General features: G+C 36.8%; 1 pseudogene; it reads left to right on the top strand.

Annotated features, from left to right (window-relative positions):
• Positions 1 to 1,842: 1,842 nt before the first annotated feature.
• Positions 1,843 to 18,606, top strand: part of LOC103747777 — a 26,339-nt pseudogene continuing 9,575 nt past the window's right edge.

The following is an 18,606-nucleotide window of genomic DNA, read 5'->3' as shown; positions in this document are numbered from 1 at the left end:
TGCAGACAAACACCCAGCATAGAAATGGGGAAATGGACAGCAGACCCCAATCTTAGCTGAAGAAGTATTGGCAACTGATTACTACTAGGTGAGGAAGAGCTGATCCTCCTAAAGTGAGGGATTCTAGAACAGCTGACTAGACCTCAGTGGATGAACTTGCACTCATGCATGTCTGGGGACACTAAGTTGACAAAATAGGCCTTAACACAAATGACAGATTGTATGAACTCCATTGGGGGGGTCTATGGGAGGATGTCAATGGGGAAGGGGTATAAAGATGATTAAGATTCATTGATGTTCTGTTGTGTAATTAAATAATACATTAAATGTATATGTATGTAGTTACATTGTTGTTTCCTAAAGTATAACTTACATGCAATAAAACTGACTTTAGGTGTTCAATTCACTGAGGTTTAAATTACATAAATTCTTCAAATTTGCATACTAGGCAAGACAGATTGAAACTACTGTGACTTATTGCTGTTAAATGTCTCAAACAAGTCTTCATCCTATTCCAAAACAAGTCATGGACTAATTGTTTTATCTTGATTAAATTTTTGTAATGATTTGGAATATAGAATCCACACCATGTTTTTGTGACTCGTTATATTATTTTGCTAATTTGTAAGATTTTTATTGTTGAGTAATGTTCTATTTATAAATATATTAGATATTCTTCATTATTCATTATTGATTGTTTTCTTTTCAACATTTGATAAATTTTGAAGGAAATAGGAATACTTATACATTATTGTGCCACTTTACAGTTCAATCTAAAGTATGCAAATGGACTAACTCTCATAGTTTTACAAGACAATATGCAAGCTGCTTAGGGAGAAAATCAATCAAAGGACCAACTCAGGCCTAAATCCTAATAACCATAGCAATGGGCACAGCAAACTACTTCTATTGGTCCAGCAGTGGCACTGTTATGGGGGGGGGTAATCAGCAGCTATCTAGTTGGACTTGAAGTCCTCTCCATGGGAGTGAACTGCAATTATAGCCAAATATATATGGCAGGAGTGGTCATAGGTTCTAGGGAAAACCTTATCTCTGTCATATCTTTAGACAAATGAAATTTCTTACTGTATGCTATAGATTCTTTTTTAAAAATATAAAATAGAATCTTATATTTACAGAGAAATGTACTGTGTACCACTCATCAAAGAAGCTTCTTTTTACAACAGATGGATGCTCTTTCAAGTTTCCACAGCTGGTCACACAGAGTGAATATATGTCTGAGAGCTGCCCAGTCCTAGGTGACATATCTACAGTGGAGCCTCTACACCTAAGAGTCATGGAACATAGAGGAACATGAGGTGCAGAGAATATTAGTGCATCTCTAAATTCTCATCTTATAAAATAGAGTGTGATACACACAGGTCACAGTTGGCTAAGTTTATCCTCTAGTAAAACATTGCAGAGTACACATCCCTGAATAGGACTCCTATATTAAACCTCACCTACCCTGGACTCAAGGACCATTGTGGAAAGGTGGGAGGAGATTTTAAGAGCCAGGGTTAGTCCATGAACACAGGAAAACAGAGGCTTTCAGGCCACTGGAAGCTTGCTCAAGTGAATTTGTGGTAATGGTAGCATCAAGCACCCATGTCAATTGAATCAGACAAGGGACTAGAGTGGAGTGGGAATGGACAGTGGGCTGGCCCTAGGTTAGGAATTATTGGAGACTGATTACTGCTGGGTGAGGGAATGTAGACCTTCCTTAAGATCAGTAGATGTAAGGGCAGCTTGGGAGGTCAGCTGATGGCTACTCTGCTCTGACCATCTCCTTAGTGTCCACAGCTCTGCCTGTTCCTTTTCTTGTGCTGCCAGAAATTCACAATGCCTAGTCTCAAGATACATGCCAGAGAGATCACTGACTCCCACAGAAATCCTACTGTTGAGGTTGATCTCTACACTGCAAGAGGTCTCTTCAAGCTGCTGTGCACACCGGTGCCTCAACTGGTATCTACGAAGCCCTGGAACTCCAGGGCAATGATAAGTTGTGCTACATGGGGAAGGGTGTCTCAAAGGCTGTTGAGCACATCAATAAAACTATTTTACCTGCTCTGGTTAGCAAGAAACTGCATATCACAGAACAGGAGAAGATGACAAAGTGATCATTGAAATCCAAGGCACCGAAAATAAATCTATGTTTGGTGCAAATGAGGTCCTAGGAGTATCCTTGGCTGTCTGCAAGCTGGTGTTGTGGAGACGGGGGTGCCCCTGTACCAACACATCGCCAACCTGGCTGGTAACTCCAAGTCATCCTGTGAGTTTAGGCTTTCAACGTGATCAACGGTGGTTACCACACTGGCAACAAGCTGTCCATGCAGGAGTTCATGAACTTCCCCGGGGTGCTTCCAACTTCCAGGAAGCCATGCACATTGAAGCAGAGGTTTGCAACAACCTGAAGAATGCCTTGAAGGAAAAATACGGAAAAGATGCCACCAATGTGGGTGATGAAGGCAGGTTTAGACCCATCATCCTGGAGAACAAAGAAGCTGTGGAGCTGCTGAAGAAGGTAATTGGGAAGGCTGGTTACACTGACAAGGTTGTCATCTGCATGGATGTAGCTGCCTCTGAGCTGGTCAGGTCTAACAAATATGACCTGGACATCAAGTCTCCTGTTGAGCCCAACAAGTACATCATGCCTGACCAGCTGGCTGACCTGTATAAGTCCTTCATCAGAGACTATCCGGTGGTGTCCATCGAAGACCCCTTTGACCAGGATGATTGGGAAGCTTGGCAGAAGTTCACAGCTAGTGCAGGCATCCAGGTCCTTGGAGATGATCTGAGAATGACCAACCCAAAAAGGATTGCCAAGGCCAGGGGCAAGAAGTCCTGCAACTGCCTCCTGTTCAAAGTGAACCAGATTGGCTCTCTGATCCTTTGCATCCAGACCAACCCAATTCCACCCTCTAGTCCCCCAGAGCCCTCTGGGCCTCTTCCTGTGCCCACCGCCCTTTGCATCTCAGGCAGCACAGCCCCCCCCCCCAGGTTAATGGGGCCAGCATCTTTCTTGGAGGGATCTAGTTCTTAGGAGAGAGCCTGAGAGCATCTGATCCTCCTTCGACTTGGGCCTCTGTGGGAACACCTGAGCAGGAAGATGAAATCAATTTGGCTTCTCCAATATAAAATCAAAAGAGGGAACCTTAAGCCCAGACCAACCAGCTTTTCATGCCCAACAAGCATGTCACAAAGGCACACAAAGTTTAAAAAAAGAAGCAGACCTAAACTCAAAAAGGAAGACTTGGGTCTCACACAAGAATCAAAAACTACAAAAGAAATCCACATGTCAAAGTGACAGAGAAAAAATAATAACATGAAAAACCCAAATAATATATCCCCACCAAGTACCAAAAATCCTGAGGAGGAGTACAAAGAGAACACGCTAGAGATAACAAAGGACATGGAATTCAAAAGAACAGTTACAAACATGACAAAAGCATTCAGTGAATTTAAAGAACACACAAACAAACAAAGCAAGGAACTGAAAGAAGATAAGGATAAACTTCTGAATGAATTCAGAAATACTTAGAAATATTGAAGTATAATCAGGCTGAAATGAAGAATAAAGTAAAACACTCAATAAGCCAACGAGAAACGACAGGAGAAAGCCTCACCAATAGGATGAGTATAATAGAAAACAGAATATCAAGACTGGAAGACAAAGTGGATGAATTAGACCACTCAAGCAAAGATTTTGAAAAATTTAAGAAAACATAAGAATGGAATATGCAGGAATTGTGTGACAACATAAAAGACCAAAATTAGAAATCATAGGCATACAGGAAAGAAAAGACTCTCAGGATAATGATATGGACAAGATATGCAACAGGATTGTAGAAGAAAATTTCCCAAAATTAAAGAAAGACATGCCCATACAAATACAAGAAGCATATAGAACACCAAATAGACAGGACCAGGATAAAAATCAAAACAAAACAAAACAAAACAAAAAACTCTCCACAGATCATCATTGTAAAAATACTAAATGTACAGAACAAAGAGACAATAATGAAAGCTGCAAAAGAAAATCAGGAAGTCACATACAAAGGAAAACAAACCCAATAGGATTACAGCTGACTTTTCAGTGAAAACTATGAAAGCCAGAAGAGCCTCATCCAAAGTATTACCAGTTCTAAATGACCACAGGTGCCAACCCAGATTACTTTACCCAGCCAAAATGTCTATTATAGTTGAAGGGGAAAGAAAAATCTTCCGTGACATAAATAGACTGAAAGAAATCATGTCCACAAAAACCGTCCTTCAGAGAGTTCTGGAAGCAATATGAAGAGCTGAAGAAAGGAATGACTGTAACCAAGGGGTTATAGAAAGAAACTAAATGGAGGTATAACTGTGGAAATGCACTGCTACACCAAGAATGTGAACAGAAATAAAAATGACAGGAATCACTACACATCTTTCCTTAATAACTTTAAATATCAATGGACTGAATTCCCCAGTCAAAAGACACAGATTAGTTGAATGGATTAAGAAACAAAACCCATCTTTTTGTTGTCTGCAAGAAACCCACCTCACTTTCAAGGAGAGGAACTACCTTAAGGTTAAAAGATGGAAAAAATATTCTAAGCAAATGGTACTAAGAAAAAAGCAGGTGTTGCAACTCTAATATCTAACAAAATAGACTTCAAACTAAAACTAATCAGAAGAAAGAAGGCCACTTCATTCTGATCAAAGGAACAATTGACCAAGAAGATGTTACAATCATGAACATATGTTCTCCAAACTCTGGTGCACCCAACTTCATAAAAAAAGTACTTACAGGATTTTAAGACCCGGATTAATCCCAACTTATTAATAGTTGGGAACTTCAATACCCCATTGTTTCCATTAGATACAGAAATAGGGCAGAGAACTAACAAGGAGACATCTGAATTAAATGATACCATACATCAAATGGGCCTAACAAACACCTACCAAATATTCAACTCAAGCACCAAAGAATATACTTTCTCTTCAGTACCCCATGGAGCTTTCTCAAAAATCGACCATATACTGGGGCACAAAACAAACCTTAACAAATACAAAAGTATTGAAATAAGTCCATGCGTTCTATCAGACCACAATGCAATAAAGCTTACAATAAATAGCAGAAGAAACCCTAGTAACTATATGAACACATGAAGATTAAACAACACACTCCTGAATGATGAATGGGTAAAGGAGAAATTAAGAAAGAAATAAAAGTATTCCTGGAACTAAATGAAAAGGATAGACACAAGAAAACCTCTGGGACACATGGAAAACAGTCCTTAGAGGGAAGTTTATAGCTCTAAGTGAGTATATTAAAAAAATCCGAAAGAACACAAATAAGTGACTTAACACTGCAACTCAGGACATTTAAAAAGCAACAACAAATGAACCCCAAACCCAGCAGACAAGAAGAAATAGCAAAAATTAGAGCAGAAATTAATGAACTAGAAACAAAAAAAATTACAAAGAATCAATGAATCTAAGAGCTGGTTCTTTGAAAATATAAAAAAAGATTGAGAGACCCTTTGCCCAGTTAACCAAAATAAAGAAAGAGCAACTCCAAATCAAGAAAATCAGAGATGAAAGGGAAAACAATGCATCAGACATCAAAAAGATCCAGAACATTATAAGGCAATACTTTAAAAACCTATATGCTACCAAATTTGAAAATCTAAAAGTGTGGGAATGACCAAAACTAAGCCAAGAAGAGATCAACAGCTTAAACAGACCCATAACACATAAGGAAATTGAACCAGTAATGCAAAACCTCCTGAATAAAAAAGCCTGGGACCAGATGGATTTACAACAGAATTCTACCATAAATTAAAAGAAAATCTATATCCAATCCTAAATAATTAATTCAAAAAGATAGAAATGGAGGGAGAACTTCCAAATTCCTTCTATAAAGCCATCATCACTCTAATACCAAAAGCCAGGTAAAGATAGAACCAGAAAGTAAACTACAGACCCATATCCTTAATGAACATAGATGCAAAAATTTTCAACAAAATACTTGCAAACCACATAGAGACACACATCAAAACATCATTCACCATGATCATGTTGGCTTTATTCCAGAGAACCACAAGGTCATCTCAATTGATGCAGAAAAGGGCTTTGACAAAATTCAACATGCATTTATATTCAAAGTCCTAGAGAGAATTGGACTGGTGGGAATGAATCTCAACATAACTAAAGCCATGTATAACAAACCCACAGCCAACATCATTCTAAATGGAGAAAAACTGGAAGTATTTCCATTAAAATAAGGAACCAGACAAGGCTGTCTACTTGCTCCAATACTTTTTAACATAGTGATTGAAATTCTTGCAAAAGCAATAAGACAAGAGAAGGAAATTAAAGAAGTAATAACTGGAAAAAAAGAGACCAAATTATCCCTTTTGGCAGACGTTATGATATTGTATCTAAGAGACACCCAAAATTCCACCAGAAAACTCCTAGAAATGATTAACACTTTCACTAAAGTAGCAGGTTACAAAATTAATCTATAAAAGGCTGTAGCCTTTCTATATACCAATAACAAGCAATCAGAGATAGAGTTCTTGGAAAGACTCCCTTTCATAATAGCTACAAAAAAAATCTCCAAATAAACCTGACCAACAATTTAAAAAACCTCTACAATGAAAAATTTAAGTCTTTAAAGAAAGAGATTGAGGTAGACATCAGAAGATTGAGGGACCTCCCATGTTGATGGATTTGAAGAATTAATATTGTGAAAATGACCCTCTTACCAAAGGCCATTCATAGATTCAATGCCATGTTAATCAAATCCCAATGACATTCTTTACAGAGTCGGAAAAAAAATCTTATGATTCATATGGAACCACAAAAGACTTTGGATAGCCAAAGCAACCCTTATCACTAAAAGCAATGCTGGGGGAATTTCTATACCAGACTTTAAACTGTTTTACAGAGCTGTAGCCATAAAAGCAACATGGTACTCATACAAAAATAGACCTGTAGATCAATGGAACAAAATTGAAGACCCAAATATGAGTACATGCAATATCAGCCACATGATATTTGACAAAGGGGTCAAGAACATTCACTGGAGGAAAGACAGCATGTTCAGCAAATGGTGCTGGCAAAATTGGATCTCCACCTGTAGAAGAATGAAACTAAACCCCTCTCTTTCACCTTGCACAAAGGTCAGTTCCAAATGGATTAAAAACCTCAATGTAAAGCCTGAAACTCGAAACTGTTAGAAGAAAACATTGGGAAAAACCTACAAGACATTGGTGTAGGAAAGGATTTTCTAAACCAGGCATCAATTGCTCAGGAAACAAGGTCAGAATCAACAAATGGGACCTCATTAAGACTAAAAGCTTCTGTACGTCAAAAGAAGCAACCAAGGAAGTGAAGAGAAAAAGCACAGAATGGGAGAAAATCTTCACCAGCAGCACATCTGACAGAGGTTTAACATCCAGAATGTATAATGAACTCAAAGAAACAAAATATCAAGACAGGAAGTAACCCCATTAAAAGATGGGCTAAGGAGCTGAACAGAGAGTTCTCAAAAGAATTAAAGATGGCTAAGAAGCATCCTAAAACATGTTCAACATCATTAGTAATTAGGGAAATACAAATTAAAACCACTTTAAGATTTTATCTTAGCCCAGTCAGACTGGCTAAGATCAAAAGAACAATTGATACCAAATGTTGGAGAGGATTTAAGAAAAGGGGAACACTCATCCACTGCTGGTGGGGCTGCAATGTGGAGAACACTTTAAATACTACAAATGAACACATCCAGAGGGCATTACAAAAAGTATTCACAGAGAAAAGAAGGTCTGAAAGTAGAACAGAAGAACAGAGACTGATAAACAAGAGAGACAGTGCATGTGAAATTTACACCTTGGATGCTGCTGAGACACATTTAAAATTTGTGCTTAAAATGTAATAGATCTTTGTCATTAACCTGGAATAGGGTTAAACAATAAAGAAAATAAAGATTATCTATGTCTCAGAAAAAAGCACAACATTATTTTTTAAACATTTTATGTATGAGTGTACAACAGCATATATGTAAGTGCACCCATGTTGTGTAATGCCCGAAGAGGTCAGAAGAGGGCATCGGATGCCCTGGAATTAGAGTTATGGATTATTGTTAGCCACCATGTCAGTGCTGGGAAATGAACCCAGGTTCTCTGCAGGAAAAGCCAGTGCCCTTAACCTCATAGCCATCTCTCCAGCCTCCTATTTTAAAGAAATGTTTCATTGAATTTTTGTACATTTCAAACAATACATATTAATAATATTTAGACTCCCTCCCCTAGCTATAAGCCCCACAGACCCCTGCCAGATTTCATGTATTCTATCATATATGTTAATGCCTATCAAGTCAAAATTTGTCCCCAAATGTTCCTTGGAGTGAGGAAATTCACTGGGGTTAGTCAACCTATTGAGAGTCATTCCCTTAAGGAAGATTAACTCTTCCTCACCCAGCAAGACAAGTTTCCAATAGTTCCTCAAATAAGGTTGCTGCTTCTTACCCATTTCCCTACTTCTATCCTGGCTTTTATCTGGTTTGAGTTTGCATTGAGCTTGTGCATGCTGTCACCATTGTAAGTTAATATGAGCAAGTTCACAACAACCTAGAAAACTCTGTTTCCTTGTGGCCATCCACCATTCCAGCTCTTATATATTTTCCACCCTCCTTCCAAGATGATCCCTGAGCCCTAGATAGCAAAGTTTTAATATAGGAGTCCAAGTCACATCTAGGGACACACACTTATTAGTCTGTTATTCTTTACATTTTTGCCAGTTGTGACTTTCTGTGCTAATCAACATTAGTTGTATGAGGAAGCCTAACTTCTGAGAGTTGAGGGCTGCATTAATACTCACTGACCCCTGTTCCACTTTGTCCCCTGAGCCTTAGGAGTAGAGGTTGCATTGTAGATGTGTCTCTTGTGGCTAATATCACATAAACACTTATTCTATGTCTTTGATGAGATGTAGAACTCTGTAGTAGTTTCTATCTGTTGCAAAAAGAAGCTTCTTTGATGAATGGTGAGAGTACACATGCCTGTAAATATAAGGATACATACTTAGAATACAGTAAGAAATTACATTTGTCTAAGGCTATGACAGACATGGGGTTTTTTCCTCTAGATTCTGTGACCTCTCCAGTCACATATAATTTGCTATGTTTACAGTATCACATGAGTTCCCACCCACTCAGTAGAGCTTAAGTCCAATTAGATAGTCCTTAATTGTCACCAAGATAAAAGTCCCCCTACTGCACCAATAGAAATAATTTACAGCTGTATATTTATTGTGCCTTTTAGGCTACCAACTGTATGGATCATTGATTCATTGTTTCCCTTAACAGTTTTCACATCATCATCTGATAAAAGGAGAGCTTCTTTTCAAGGAGGAGACTTCTTGCTCAGTTCAAGTTCAATTGGTCCAAGTCCTGTGTCCAAAGTAATGTCCTGTCATCAGCAACAGGATAATAGGATCTTACTTTTGAGTTCTGAGAGGCAATCAAAGACCATGACAATATTATGTGTTATTTTGAGAGTTGCTTGGATTATTTAACTAACAACGTGAAGGGAGATTTGTCCTGTCTGGCACTGTGCTTCTTGTAGCCTTCAACTGTGCACATTACCATGTATATGTACACTTGAGAAGGCTACATACTCTACACTAATTTGTTGCAGTGTTCTCTAGAAGTCAATTAAGTCTAGTGATTTAAAATGAAGTTCAAGTCTTCTGCTTTCTTTAGAATTTATATCTTATTGTTCCACCTTTTTGTAAAGTGGGGTATTGAGGCTGGAGAGATGGTTCAGTGATTAAGAGCATTGACTTCCAGAGGGCCAAGGTTCCATTTCAATCACACCTGGCAACTAACAATCATCTGTAACTCTAGTTCCAGGAATTCTAACCCCCTCCCTCTTCTTGTTTCTACAGTTTTCCTCTTTTGTTATATCTTTACCTCGTTTTGGTATTAGAGTAATACTGACTTGAAAGAAGGAGTTTGGGAGCTCCTCCTCTGTTTCTTTTTTTGAATACTTTTAGTAGTATTGACTGTAGATCTTCTGTTGTAAATCCATCTGGACCTGGACATTTTTTAATTGGGAGATTTTGTATTGTTTCAATATCCTTATTTGTTATAGGTCTGTTTAAACTGTTAATTTTGGTAGATCCATTAAATTTAGAAATCCATCCATTTTTTTTAGGCTTTCAAATTTAATATAGTTTTTTTAAGTGTTCTTTACAAATGCTCTGAATGCTTTTGGTGTCTGTTGTGATGTTCCTCCTTTCATCTCAATCTTGTTGTTTTGTGTGTTTTTTGTTTTGTGTAACTGGGCTAAGGAACTGTCTATTTTGCTTATCTTTTCAAAGGAGCACCTCTTAGATTCATTGATTCTTTCTGATTTTTTTCCTTTGTTTCTATTTCATTAAGTTATTCTCTGGTTTTTATTATTTCTTCTCATTTCTCTATACTGTGTGTTAGTTTGTTCTTGATTTTCCAAATTCATACAATTAAGCATTTCAGTTTTGCTCTTTCTAATATTTTAATGTAGGTATTTGGAGATATAATTCTCCCTCTCAGGACTGCTTGTAATATGTCCCATAGGTATTGTGTTGTATTATCATTTTCAGTTAGTTCCCGGAAATTTTTTATTTCTTTTCTGATTTTTTTTTTTTTGGCCCATTCATGATTTTGGAGTGTATTGTTTAATTCCCATGAATTTGTGTCATTACTAGAGATTTTAAAAACATGTTATTAATTACCTTTATTTTATGTGTACCTGCCTGTAAGTGCAATCATGTTGTGCAATGCCCAGGGAGGTCAGAGGATGGTGTCAGAGTCCCCTGGAACTGGAGTTACAGATGGTTGTTAGCTACCATGTGGGTGCTGGGAATCGAACCTGGGTCCTCTACAAAATCAGTCAGTACTCTTATACACTGAACCATCTCTCCAACCCCTACTAGAACATTTTTTGGATGTTAATTTTAAATTTTGTTGCATTTCCGACTGAAAGAATATGTGAAATTGTTTCTATTACTTTGTATTTGTTGAGTTTTGTTTTTTTTGCCCCAGGACTTGGTCTATTTTGAAGAAACATCCATGTGCTGCTGAGTAGAATGTGTACTCTTTGCTGCTTACGTGGAATATTCTGTTAGATTTCTGTTAGGTTCATTTGATATAGGATATAATTTAATTCAAGTATTCCTGTGATTAGTTTTTGGCTAGAGGACTTGTCTGTTGGAGAAAGTGGGAAGCTGAAATCAAAGTCCAGTAATAATCTCTTTATAAAATTGAGTGCCACAAAGTTTGGTGCATAATTGTTCATAATTTTGATGTTTTCTTGGTCTCTTGTTTCTTTAATGATAATGTAGTGGCCTTCTTTGTGTCTTCTGGTTAACTTTAACCTGAAGTCTATTTTTGTCAAATACAAGACTATCTACTCCTGTGTGTTTTGTGTGCCATTTGCGTGGAATTTTTTTTCATTCTTTCACCCCAAAATATACTTGGAGATAAAATGAGTTTCTTCTGGACAACAAATAGATTAATTTTGTTCCTTTTTTATTGAACTTTTAAAATTTCATATAATATTTCCCACTCACATCCAGACTCCCTTCCCCATCCATTCCTCTCCCCCTGCCCCCTGCCATAAAATCCTATGCACTCTGCCATACATTTTGAGTCATATGCATTCACATATTTGTACCCAAATATCCTCCAGCATAAATGCATCCACTGTAGTCTAGTCAGCCTGAAAATCCCCTGGTTAGTCTGGAGGATTCAGGCATGATGACCAGAGGTAACACATTATTAATTACACTTATACTTTATCATATGTCATGTCAGTTAAAATCAACTAAAGTATGGAGTACAAAAGTAAGGTTTAGTACATTGAAGTTTACCAAATATAGATGAAAAGGTATTAATAATGTGACAGATTTAAAATAAAGTACTAATTTAAATAACAGAAAAAAAATTGAATTTTAAGGTGTATTTCTCATAATAGGTTATTTACATTTTTGCTGTTGTTGTTGTTGTTTTTGAGATAGGATCTCATTGTAGCCCCATCTAGCCTGGAATTCACCATGTAGACAAAGGTGGCCTCAATCTCAGAAAAACATGCCTGCCTCTACCTCTTGCATACTGGGATTAGAGGTATATACTACCACACCCAAAAGTTTATTTATTTTTTAAAAAATACTTATTAGTGCCATTTATATCTCAGCTATTAAATTAGGTAATAATTGACATTGATATTATCTTCCCAGAGGAATTTACACTTATTATTAATAAATGTTTTCCCAAAGAGGCAAATGCAATGAAATATAAATAACATCATATTTAGTAACCTTTTTGTTTGTGTGATAAAATGCCATGACAGAGATGAACTAAATTGTGGGGAGATACAGCAACAGACTGCCAGAGCAGGAAGCCAAGAGATCACAACTTCCACCATAATCACGAAGCAGAGAAAGTGAACTGGAACTGGGCAGAATATAAACACTCAATGTCCACTTCAAGAGACATACTTCTTCCTACGATGCTACACCTATGTGATGGCTAATCCTGGGTTTCAATTTGACTGGATTTGGGATTAATTGAAATGAAAGACCTTCTTGATTGGATCATTTGAAGCTGGAAGGCTCAGCCTAAATGTGGACTGTGAGCTAAGCTGATAAATCTTTATACATATTCATTCTACTGATTCTGTTTCTTTAGAATACCCTGATTAATCTGACTAATACAGATAAATAAAATGTGGTCGTTTGCATAAGAATGTCCCCCATAGAATCCAAATATCTGTACATTTAGTCCTCAGATGGTGGCACTTTTGGAAGGTCTTAGAAGGTTTGGCTATGCTGGAGGAAGTACATTACTAGGAGAAGGCTTTGAGAGTTCCTAAGCCTTGTGGGATCTCCAGTCATTCTCTGCTTCCTGTACATGCTTAAAGATGTGAGTGCTTAGCTTCTGCTCCTACTCCAGTCCCCTCTGATTCCAAACTTCCTCACCATGATAGCCTCTTGTCCCTGTGGAACCATAAGCTAAATAAACTTTCCCTTTCATAAATTCCCTTGCTCATAGTGTGTCTAGCACAGCAACAGAAAAATGACTTAAACAAACCTTTCAAACACTACCACCAGCTGGGGGATAGTCTTCATTGAAATCACTATATTCTCCTTGGCCTACATAGGCTCATGATCATATCATAATGCAAAATGCATTTAGTTGAACTATAAAAATCTCCTAGTCTTTAGCAGTCTCAATATTATTCAAAAATCTAAAGCCCCAAATCTTCTTTTGAAACTTAAGGCACTCTTTTAAATGTAAAATCAGAAGCAAATATGTTATTGCAATACAAAATTGCATACCATATGTATTCCCATTCCAAAAATGAGGAATGCTGGCATAGTTAATAAATATTGGACCACAGAAAGTCTGAAATTCAGAAGTACAGAAACTAAATTCTATAACTCAACTTCCTTCATGTGGTTCTTCAGTAACAAAGGAATATGATGCCTCTGAAACTCCATCTTTGCTGTCTGGAGCGTGCATCTCTCTCTCGGGTTGTTTTCAGTCCCTGTATACATCATTCCTTGACACAGTTCTCACATCAGGCATTTCCAAACACTTGAGTTCCCCACTGCAACCCTCATTTTCACAGCTTCACACAATGGCTGATTACATCCCCATATCCTCCCAGTGCCTTGTCACAGGGACTCCAGCATGGGCTCACATTGCCCAGCCCCACTGACCTTCTGAAACAAAGGAGGACAAATCACAACCCCTTCATGCTTCCATTTTTCATCCCTCCAAAACTAATACCACGTGGAAGACACTGCCAAATTTACTTCCAACTTGGGATAGACACTTTTCCTTTGAATAACATTTGCAGAAAATTTTGTATGTCATTTCCTAGAAACAGAAAAGTCCTTAAACATTGTCCTGTCACAAGCTGGAGGTTTAGCTGGGTGGGGTCTTACTCTGAGAGCACTTTTCACATTGTTAGAGTGCAGACCAGGAGGCCACTTCTTATGGCACTAATCTCCTTAACGATTATAGCCTCTTTTTCTCTCCAGACTGTATATTTTTTATTTTTTTCTGCCTCACTTGCTCTTTTTCTTTATAATTCTTCATCAGAAATATCAGCAAAAACCAAGCAACAAATTCAATATTATGCTATCTTGAAATTTCTTCCACCAGAAATTTGTCCCTTATTTTTTAATTCAACTTCATGTAAATTCACAGGACATGGACAAAAATCAGTTGGATTCTTTGCCAAAATATACAAAAGGCTTTGAGTCCAGACCATTAACCCTAAAACATCATTAGCCAGGCTTCCACTATAAAATATTCTGACTGCTGGAGCAGTCTTTTAAACTCTGCTTACAGCATTCAACATATTTTTAATTCCAATATTCTGAAGTCTTCCATGTCTTCCCCTCAAAAGTTGTCATGTCCTTCATAGCAACACTTCATTTCTAACATGAGCTTCTGTATTTTTATTGCTGTCATAAGAAATATAAACAAATGACTTATGGAAGAAAGAGTTTATTTTGGATTACGGTTCCATAGGGAAAGTCCATAATGTCAGGCTTTGGAACAGGTGGCCAAGGCAAGAAGCAGAGAGATTCCATCTTCCCCAGAAACATGAAGTGTACAGCATGAACTACAGGTGGAGCAAGGTGATGGAATATCATGGCTAGTCCGCACTGACATGCTTCCACAGTGAGGCTACACCTACTAAAGATCCTATAGCCACCCTAAATGGTGCTGCCAACTGGGGACCAAATGTTCAGGTACTTGATCCTATGGGAAAATTTCTCATTCAAATCACATATTACATTAACATTAAAATCAGATACCTTTGGAAGTACTTCAATCAGAGTAGTTTTAAACTAATAATAATGTTTTTTTCCTTTTAAATGCAAATTAATGTGTGATTTCTGAAAATATTACAGGCACCGAAAAGAAACAGACACTAGTTACATTCTTACATTAGTAAAAAATATATACTGTTTTCAGCAGGCTAATTTTAAAGCTAATAGACATGATTCTTAATTATGCCAAAGAATTTCAATAGAAGAACATGTTTTCTTTCAATGTTCAGATATTGATAATGATTCAGCTTGAGGTTTCTATTTATAGTAAAGCATATATAAAGACTTTATGGATCAATCATATAACAGGATTCTACTTCAGGTCCTGCATTTGCATCTATGCTCAAAGTATGATAGAGACACAATGTGAATAGAAGCCCACAGAGTCATACAAATACATGGCAGTGATTCACATAAAGAGAAAAACCTGTTGAGTTAAAAGCATGGTTTTGGTAGCATAAGCATAATAAAGTGTCTGAGTAGTATGATACCATTTTTCCAATTAAAATAAACCTCTAAATATCATTGACTTTAGAGTTTTTTTTGTACTTGTAAGCACTTCTCAACATACAATACTATAAAGCTAAATTTATGTTTTGTATCTTCATATATTTAAACATGTCTTAATAAGAATAATTTATATATTTGAATATTAAAATCCTGTTTCCTGAACAATCCAGAGCTGAAATATTTTCCGAGAAAATATAATACATTTTTCACATATAGCTTTATTAATTTGAATTTGTTTTAAAATGATAGACTAGATATACTGAATTTACTGAGGCTAAACATATTTGTCTCTTTGAATATTCCTCAGTTATTTTCTTCCAAAGAACCAAAATCCTTTTTTAGTCCTGGAAATTTACAGTCTATTGCTTTTATCTAAAGTCAATGCAGTGTGCAAAGCATTCCATAACTTCTGCCCTTTAAATGATATCTTCTACTACACGTTGATCACCTTTCCTCACCTCTTCTCCCCTTGCTTCCTCCACACAGCCATTGCCATCCTTCTGCTGTCAGTTTCTATGACATCAACTTACTTAATTTGCATGTGTGAGACCATATGGCACTTGGTGTTTTGAGCTTGGTTTTTGAAATTTAAAATAATTATTTCCAGTTCTGTCTTTGCTGATAAAAATGACAGACTTTCATTAATTTGTATTATGGAATAGCATTTCATTTGAACCCATGTACCATTTTCTTTTTCTTTTCAGGAGTACTTGCAGATCTGGGTTGCTTCTGTTTCTTGTCTGTGTTGATAGGGCTGCATGATGGACTCTCTCAACTGAAAAGTTCCTGAATAGCACTGGAAATAATCAACAGAATGGTGAAAAAATATATACTTTGCTAACAAATGTAATTATGTAATTGATAATTAACATCCAGAAGAAACAAAGAATTCCAAAATATCAACAGTAAAACTTTTTATGCAGAAGAGCAGTGTCCCTAGTTCCCAAGTCATGGATTCCAAAAGCAACACAGCTTTGGAAAACTTCAAGTCTAATATTGCCTTATATCAGGTGGATGAAATTGTGTTCACTCATGTTTGTGTGCTCTGTCTTGTTCATTTGATCTACATATCTGTTTTTGTGCCAGTGCCTGTTTTTATGACTATACCTCTGTAATAAATGAGATCTGTAATTCTGCAAGCATTGTTCATGGAACTCAGGATTGCTTTGGTTATCTGGGATCTTTTGTGATTCCATATGAATTTTAGGATTTTTTTCTAATTCTATGAAGAATATCATGAAGATTTTGATTGGGGTTGCATTGAGTCTATAAATTTATTTTGGTAGGATGGTCATTTTCACAATTTTAATTCTACCAACCTATGAGCACAGGAGGTCTTTCCATCTCCTATGTCTTTCTCAATCTTTCTTCAAAGACTTAAAGCTTTAATAGTAGATGTCTTTAATGTCTTTTATTAAGTTTATTTCTAGATTCTTTTGAGTATATTATAAATGGAGCATTTCCATGAACTCTTTCTCTGATTGCTTGTTATTGGTATATAGAAAGGCAACTGATTTTTGTAAATTGATATTGCATCCTGCCACAACCCTGAAAATGTTGATATCCTAGTTTGTTTCTCCATTGATGTGACAAAACTCTCTAACCACTACAAACTTGGGGAGGAAAGGGTTTATTCAGCTTACATCTCTCGGGTCACAGAAGCTCTCGGGAGCCCAGGGTAGGAACTCAAGGCAGGAACCTGGAAGAAGGAGCTGGAGCACAGACCATGGAGGATCACTGCTTACAGACTTGCTAACCTGGCCCCTGCTCAGCCTGCTTTCTTATGCAACATAGGCCCACCTGTCCAGGGGTGGCAGCACCCACAGTGGGCTAGATGCTCCCACATCACTCAACAATCAAGAAGGTGACCCATGGACATGGCCACAGGCCAGTCCAATGAAGGAAATTCCCCAGTTGAGGCTCCCTCAACTGAGGTATGTCAACTTGACACAAAAGCTTTCCAGCACAGTTCATCATATCTAAAAGTTTTCTGGTGGAATTTAATTTTGGGGTCTCTTAGAAAGAGCAAGCATATTTAAATTTGTCTCAATCCTAGTTTTAAAAATCTATGTTCTTGTTACCTTCTCTGAGATGGACAATTAAACAGTAGAAAATTCCAGAAGAGTATATTTGAGAACAGAGATTCTGATACATGCTTTTGGTCAGTTTTACTTTATCCTTACAGATAAGGATACTAAAATTAAATTTTCCTAAAATTTATGACATCATCCATGCTCTGGTGATTAAGTTTTTAATCACGTAGCAGGGAAGAAAGCATATAGGTTTTCTTTAAACAAACAAAAATATTTTTGCTCATCAAAGTCATCACTCTGTGTAACCCAAAATAAATACATCTAGGAAGTCTGCATTTTCTCTTCAAATATGGTTTCTTTATCATTTGAGTCTAATAAATACAATTCTGAATCCTTACCTGTGACTAACAAAAATCAAAACAATATTCCATTTCCTAAATATTCTATTTTCACCAAGACTGAATCAAAACTTGAAGGAGGAAGAGGAAGAAAATAGAGCAGTTATTCACACATTTTTCTTAATAAACACTATGGCAAAATCACTTTTTATAGCAGGTTTCTTAGGAGGAAATAAACCAAATGCTATCATGTATAGGGAACGTATATGTAGAATATCTTGTTAAATAAATTGTTTTGTTGTTTGATGGTGATCACAAGAAAACTCATTAAAAATCACTATCTAGATTTATAAAATATAAATATGCTACCTAAATCTCCGTGTACAAAATGTAGTGTCTCTAAAGGTAGAAAGAAAGAAAACAAGGAAGAAAACAATAAGATCTGTATAATGATTATGCACAGCAATACTTGTTACCCTAACACATCCTACTAGTGTTCTGTTGTTATGTTTGTTTCTTATTGGGTTGCACAGATCATCAGAGAACAACAGATCATTGAAAATAAACAAAAGAAAAAAGCCATTTGCCTGAAGAAATTGCAGTGAGGCCTCATGGTCTTATTCCTGTAGGTAGAAAAGTTAATTCCATGAAAATGAAGGAAAATAGTTCATCTGGAAATGATACTGACATTATCAAATGAATGTCATGATTAGAGACTTTCAGTATATTTAAATATGACTCTCAATTCTACCTTTAAAAACTCATGTAGCTGGGCGTGGTGGTGCATGCCTTTAATCCCAGCACTTGGGAGGCAGAGGCAGGGGGGTCTCCGTGGGTTCATGGCCAGGCCG

Source organism: Nannospalax galili, unplaced genomic scaffold (assembly GCF_000622305.1).
Source record: "Nannospalax galili isolate Female #2095 unplaced genomic scaffold, S.galili_v1.0 scaffold324, whole genome shotgun sequence".
NCBI classification, from domain to species: domain Eukaryota; kingdom Metazoa; phylum Chordata; class Mammalia; order Rodentia; family Spalacidae; genus Nannospalax; species Nannospalax galili.
The sequence above is the reverse complement of the archived record's forward strand: the minus strand, read 5'-3'. Positions and strand labels throughout refer to the sequence as shown.